Genomic DNA, 8,014 nt, shown 5'->3' with positions numbered 1-8,014 from the left:
TACTACAGGAATAAAGGTAGTAGTATAAATCCTTCATAGAGATGAAAGTTGATGGAAGGATAAAAGCTCAAAGACGCTCAGACAACAAAAGTAAACGCAAGTAAGTAAGAACAAGATCAAGTGAAGCTGAGATGAAATTGTGGCCAAAGGGGAGAGAGCCAAGAGGACGGAGTAACAAAAGGATGAATGCAGTTAAGGCAACATCATGATCAACACATCCACATGGATATTAAAATCTCACAAATATAAACATCGGTTTTATGGACCAAACAGAATTCAGTGTTGAACATTCAATATAAACCTGGAATAGAGACCTGAAACTCGGTACAGAATCAAATCGAATTGGCTGTGTGGTGTTTTCAGGGTTATGTGAAATGGCTCCTTGTCACTTTTTAAAATGAGGGGTGAGGTGTAAGGATTATGATATAGAATGAGTCCTTCCTTAATTGCTACCACTAAGCTCCTAGATGTTGGAGGAGGAGTGGAGTGTGGTATTAATAGAAGTGGGAGAGTCATTTCAGAGTGGGAAAGTGATTTCATCAGCAGCTATGTTTCCAATATAAATATAAATCAATGTTATTATCTGATATTAAATTATTGATAACACATTTAGATGACACAGAGAGACCATTTTGTAGACATATTTGAGAGTAATTGTTTTTGTTGCACTGATATAATTGTTATGTTAAGAACCAATCTTAATACTTTTGCTTTATTTTGATTGATTTATTTGGGACTTGGGGTGATGGCCCTGAGTGAGTCTCTAAAGTCAAGACAGTAGGAGTTCTAAAGAAAAAACGAATTGGAGAAACTCGTTTCAGTTCAGACCTGCTCCTACAACCTTCCTGAGATTAAGTCTGTGGATAATTGATCTCGAGGTCATAGATTAAGTCGTCAGACTTCGGGACGGTCACGTCCCGTCCAAGAAATCTCAGATCAGGTTCATCAGATCAGGTCAGAAATCAGTCCAGGCCTTCCCAGTTTCATTCCCACATTATTCGCGAGTCACAGTTGAGGGTTGAAGCGAACAATGAAAGTACACATTCGCCATCAACAAATTCTGTCTGCAAATTTGGAGAAGGGTAAATAAAATTAGGGGTGTCCAGCAACTTCACCGTTTCACAGCACACATTACATTTATTGATTTGTGCTCCGCGCCATTACCTCCGCGTCAATCTGGGCGCGCTATCTGACAATCAAATCCTTATCCTTATCCAGCTATTTCCGCTATCTCAAGTGCCTGCGCCGCGGCCCACACACCCTTCGCCCCCACGACTTCTGTCCGTCACACGATCGACTATAGCTCTCTGCTCTCGATAACCCCGTGTGTAGGGTGCGGTGTGTCGCTGAGCAGGCAGGGAAACTGGTGTGTGAAGTGAGCAGCGAGGCGGCTTCTTGTCAGACTACTACTATTAGTTACGCGATGAACCATCCGATTTGCACGTTACCACCTGCAGCAGCTAGCTGCTGACTGTAGCCCGCTACCGTCACGGGAGAGGGCGGCTAACCAGCATAGTAGTCTGAGCCAGGATAGAGGCAGCCGTGCATCTAACCCACTTAGATGGGGCCTGGTACCACACACACACAATGTTGAAGTACATCCCATGTTCAAAACAAGAGTGAACTATAGGAGTATTTACATGCATGCATACAATGTTTTTCTTCTTGAACAGGTGTCTCCCTTTTGTGTGTTTTACAGGTTTTATTTATTTGTTTATTCACACAATACACACGAAGCTTCCTGAATTTAATCTTGAAGTAATGACTGCCGGAGTGGAAAACCGATGATGACTGTCACTGCTGCCAACCGTGTCACTGTCCTGTGACAGACCGGGAAAGGCAACAAATGGGTATGCTAATGACTTCCCGAGCTGAACAGATATGGCTCGGTGTACTGGTGCATGTTGCCACAACCAGGCCATAAATACGCTCATACCCGGGACCAATTCTGCATAATGCTTCAGAACTAATTTAAATGACGATGGGCCGTATTACCAGACCTGCGCTAGTCCTGATCACCACACGGCCGAGGAGCTGTTATCTTAAGAGAGGAAAAAGACGCCCACGAGAGAAGAGTGGAAGAGGTAAAGAAAGGGTGTACGTCCAGAGGATATGAGGAAGGAAGATTATTGGTTACCATCTTAAGTAAATGTTTTGCCCGGGGAACTGAAACTTTGCTGAGAAATACTCTATTTTTATTTATTTGGCTAAAATGCTAATGCATATTTTAGATCTATGAAATGCCCCCACAGCCTTTTAAAGATAAATAATCCCTCTTTTCTGCATGGGTCCAACTATCTTCTTCCTGGCTGTATATATATATATATATATGTGTGTGCATCCAGATCAAGAAATCTCCCTGGCTGTATATATATATATATATATATATATATGATATGATATGATATACCTTTATTCGTGCCACAGTGGGGAAATTTAAAATATATATATATATATATGTGTGAATCCAGATCAAGAAATGTGCAGCAGTCTCCACGTGTAAATAAATACATAAATCATTCGACAGTCTTGTCACGCAATTCAATCAGCAATTTCCACTTCACTCTTAACTCGTTTTATAACTTGTTTTTTTCTGCAGACACACACACACACACCTACACACACACACTTTGTCAAAGAGGGCGGTGGAAACAGACCCATGCATTCCGTTATCAATAAGTGTCTGGATCTGGGAGGAAGGATGACTTCAAGAAGGGACCGAGTGGGCTGCACGTGTGGGTGCGGGTGTATGTGTGTGTGTGTGTGTGTGTGTGTGTGCATATCAGGGCAGTAAAAATGAGCAAGAGATCCAAAGGAGGGGGAGAGACATAATGGCAGGGAGGGGCGGTGGAATGTGGCCGTCCCAAGGACACGGCACTGAGGTTGATTTATTGATCGCAGCATCGTGAGGGAACACATGCAGTGGCATGTACTGTCGGAGAAGTACATTACACTCTCACCATTAATGTTACAGTTTTCTTGTGTAATAATCAACATGGGGGAGGGGAGTCCTTTCAATCGGCTTTGTCCAAGCTTTTGATCGTTTCCACAGGGAATCTGTAGGGTTGAACTTTTAGCATTATAAGAAAAATAAAGAAATAAAACGCTATTTTGCTGTGCAACCACCCAGTTATTGAAGATGCTCTTTTGGCTAAAGTACAGTCATTTTTATTATACTCTTCCTTATATCCATGTATCTTTTCCCTCAGCGCTTGGTACGTGGGCATGTGTACAGCAGCTGAGGAAAGCAAGACTTCCTGACACATCACATTGCACCTTATGTGAGTCACCAGCAAGCCTTTGAGCAGCTGGTGCATGTGAAGAGAGGGATAGAGACACGGGGACGTGGTGGGGGAGCGCGCTCGCACTGAGATGACAGGAAGAAAACTCTGTTTTAACCTGCTGCCACAACAGTGGAGGAGTGGGAGCCACGGAGATGATGACTGTGCTCCACTTGCTCTGCTTTGCATTCCTGATTTGTTGCTTATATGGATGTGTATTGGAAACCCCCCAAAATAGACTCCAACGAGAACGGGCACTCGGTAGAGCGCATACCTTCGCATATCACAAGATTGGGCATTGAATTATGAACATGTTGGCATTAGTTGCATGCCAATTGGATACAAATTGACCGCGCTTTGGTAAAAAGAAGATGTTGACCTTTTCATGACCTTGACCTTTGACCCGATCGATTCAAAAATCTAATCAAATGGTCCCCGGATAATAACCAATCATCCCACAAAATGTCATGCGATTCAAGAAAATTTTGACCTTTTCATGACCTTGACCTTTGACCCGATCGATCCCAAAATCTAATCAAATGGTCCCCGGATAATAACCAATCATCCCACAAAATGTCATGCGATTCAAGAACATTTTGACCTTTTCATGACCTTGACCTTTGACCCGATCAATCCCAAAATCTAATCAAATGGTCCCCGGATAATAACCAATCATCCCACCAAATTTCATGCGATTCGGTTTAATACTTCTTGAGTTATGCGAGTAACACGCATACAAATAAATAAATACACGGCGTTCAAAACATTACCTTCCGCATTTTCAATGCGAAGGTAATAATGGACTCAAACAGCTTTTAATTTGGGCTTAATTGTAAATGGAAGTATCCTCCATCTTATTTTGAAATTGCATTGGAAGTATACCTCTTCATGGTCAGGATGGAGAGGAGGAACACGAACAGCAACCAACAACGTTCTTTGAGCTCGTGAATGTTGCTTTAGGATTGAAATATGCAAACGTACCCTTTAAGACCATAAGCAGACTTTATCTCCTTTGTTTGATGCCGCAAAAGAATCTTAAAAAGATTGATATTCCCTTGATTGTCCTGCACGAGCAACACATCCACACATCTCCTTTATTTATATGTTTCACCTTTTCACCATTTGAGCTCCTTCACTGTAATTTATTCCGCTCTTCACACATTTATGAAGTCTTTTGGTGAGTTGTGAATCACACCTTTGTATCCTGATTGCATCATTGGTCTATTTCTGAGTGAACAATGTTCTATTGCCATGCAAGAGAGGCAGAATAGAGTCTGACAAAGTTACTAAGCTACACGGTTTGAAAAGTGGCAATATTTATTCTTTTATAATTACTAATGGTTTAATGTACCTTGCTGCGGCTTTATTATAACTGGGGTGGACAAATTGTTTAAAAAATTATATATATATATATATATATATAATGGTTCAGTAGATACTTAGCAAAGATAGTTTGGAACTATAAAGATAGTTAAACAAAATAATTGGAGTAAAAATGAATTAATGTAAAGAACCAAACAGACATTATAAAGAGCTAGTGTGAGACTCATAAAGCTGCAGTGACTATCTAACAGTTTGCATAAAAAGCTTGTGGGAGGCAGAGTGACCTTGAGACAAAACACATCCATATAAAGAGAAAGTCGCAGGTTTGATTCTCGTGACGGCTAAACGTGTCCCTGTCGATGCCGATTAGCCTTTCAAAGTGTTGAGGGATTGCTTTACAGTCAAATGAGACTTGTGTTCACGATGCAAACCCAGCTTGCGGGTGAACGGGAACGTGTCTGTGATGCTGCCTGTTCATATTTCTCGTGAGCTCAAACTTGCTGTGGCTCTCTCCCAGTCTGGGCATGTGCAGAGAGGCACTGCAGTGCTGCACCGAGCAAAGAGAGAAAGCCCGAGAGGGGAGTTCTGACGGCGGGTCGGTCGCGCCCTGCAATATTGTCATCGCCATCCCATGTGTTGGGAGCATTTAGAGGATAAAACGTGTGTGTGTGTCGTCTGCTGATGAAGCATCCGTGAAGCATGAGCGCTTTAATGTGAATGTCAGTCAGTGCGTTTACATGATGGTATAATTCGAATCTTCCTTTAGTCGGACTCTGCTATCTTTTGGGGGATCTGCTATTATTCCAATATACATGGCAGTGAGTCATTCGAATCATTGGCCTTTGAAAGCATGTCATATCCGATACGATAAGTGGCGCTGTTTTCATTACAACTCGTGGTGATACAGCCATTTCCACTTGACCCCTTCACCACCACCAACAACAACCAACAACAACAACAACAACATTTGGAGAAAGATGGCGAACAGAGATCAAGGCCAAGCTACATCCCTCTACTATTCTTGCATGATGTTAATAGTGACATTAGCGTCTCTTTCGACTCTTTCGACTTCCGGGTCACGACATGGGAGGGAAGGGGGAGGAGGGCGGCGGGATCTCAAGCATGCGCAAAGAGGCAAAGTCCAGTTCCTAATCCAATGCACCGTTACATGCCGCGATAGTCGAATTATCAACCGGATCGGATGGAGTTATCCAGGGGTGTTAATCGGATCGTAGTCGGACCGCACATAGTCGAACAAAGGTGTTTACAGGAAACGGATAATTCGATTTCAGTCCGACTAAGCCAGTTATTCGAATGCATGTAAACACGGTCACTGTCAGTCATTTACAAGGCACTGAAGAGGTTTTCCCGGCACATCCTCTCATTGGACAGCTCCTCGGTGCACTGTAACTTCTTTCTTTTCCGATTGCGTCTTGCCAGGCAACCAAACCGAGTCCGTCTGGTGCTATGCGACCCTGAAACCATCACATTGGATTAGCAGTGTAGTTCTGCTCCACCTTCCTCCGGTTCAACTCAGGCCAAATCTCAAGGTCAGCTCCTTAATCAAGAGGAACAAGTCTCACCAAGGACACTTTCAGGTCCTTCCTGGCTTTTGTTTGGACCCACATCAACTTTTATAACTGTGTCCTTTCTCCCTGGATCACTTTTCTCGGCTCTGATTTAATTTCCGGTCCATTTGTTCTCTTTCTGATTTGGATTATTTTCCTGTTGAGGCAATAAGGCTAGAATAAGAGTTGTATCTATGTGGCACTGTTAAGTGGTGAAAAGAAAACAGTCCCAACAGTGCTCTAAATAATCCTTCCTGGTCAGGAGAATCCAGCTCGGACTAACACCAATGATGGTGTTTGGGTAAACAGTGAGAACAGGACATATACAGTATAGTGAGCTGATCTCAAAATGTAAGTTTGGAAAGTGACAACTAGAGGGCTGATTAAAGCCAGTCATACCAACAGACCAGCTTTAACTAAACTCAGAAAACAAGAGCACAAAATAAAAGTCATTTATTCTAAAGAGACAATAAAGGACATCAACAGACTGGGAGGGTAGAAAGGCTTCCTCTGTTGTCCTCTGGAAATTGATAACAGGGCAAAGGAATCACAGATAAGTATTTCATGTCTCTGAGGCAGAGGATGTTGCCAAACATTATAGTGAGGTTATTAGCCCCGTAGCTTTGATAAAGTATCAGGCTGCAACATGATGTGGCTACTCGTGATCGTTCTCTGCCTCTCGGGCTGCTGAGGCATCAAAACAGGTGGAACATAAATGGCACAGCGTGTGCACCTCAGAGTCGTGACGCACCCTGGTGTTTCTAAAAAAGCTGTCATCCATTTTGTGGGCAATGATGACGATAGTGGCGAAAGAGAGGTGGGGGTGGGATCTCTTGGTTGAAAGGGCCATCAAGTGGGCGAACGTTGAACTGCACCGTCAGGCGCTCGGTAAGCAGCCACAGACAGAGTCTGCTCTGGTGCAATGAAGCAGGTGGACCTTTGCTTTCCCTTCAACTAAAGTGGTTATATATGCTTGAGCGGGCCCTTTGAAGCAGGCTAGAGGTGCTATTACCTGCTCAATATTACTGGGAGACGATTCCCTTTCAATTGAACCAAACGAAACCCAATTGTAATGTGAAGTGTTGTATTATCTTCCACCTGAACATGTCATATTCTGAATAAAGTTAATTCATATCTGACTGACCTCACTGATTGAAAAGCTATTTTAGGGCATCAAGTGACACCGTTTCCTCTAGTTTCACTGGGATATATCTGGATTAAAACACAGATTTGCACTTCAGTGGCACTTAAATGGCTCTTATTATGGTACTTTTGTAGTTTGACTATGTTGAGGAAATGTTACTTTCTGTATTCTTGTTGTTCTGAGTTTGTACTCTAGGTTGATGCACTTATTGTAAGTCGCTGTGGATAAAAGCGTCTGCTAAATGACGTGTGATGTCATGTAATGGATATCCGTTACAGGCTCCTCAGTAGCCCCGCTATACAACTCCCCGTAACGCCACACTGCATTCCTGAGAAACGGAAGACCTCCTGGCTTCTTCAGATGCCAGTGAACAGGGCCAGCTGGTAGAGGTCACGCAGAGGTCAAGGTCGTTAGGAATGAAAGTGCCAGCGTATTAGTGTCATCAACTCCCTTTGAATCACCTGACCCAATGAATGAAGATATAGTGAGGGGTGCATGAAAGGTTGGTTGCTGCTGATGTCCATGGACATGCTTCATGTTACATAAGAGTGCTGATTGGAATCCAGTGGTGGACAGTATTGAGTAAATGCTTAAGCGCAATACTGAAGTGCTGTTACTTTACTTCCCTTTCGTATTTGAATTGCTTCTTCATGCTCAATTAATTCACAAACTCTCTTTCAACGAGCTGCTTTGTGATG

This window comes from Pseudoliparis swirei, chromosome 15, assembly GCF_029220125.1.
Source record: "Pseudoliparis swirei isolate HS2019 ecotype Mariana Trench chromosome 15, NWPU_hadal_v1, whole genome shotgun sequence".
Lineage (NCBI taxonomy): Eukaryota > Metazoa > Chordata > Actinopteri > Perciformes > Liparidae > Pseudoliparis > Pseudoliparis swirei.
This window is presented reverse-complemented; position numbering follows the sequence as displayed.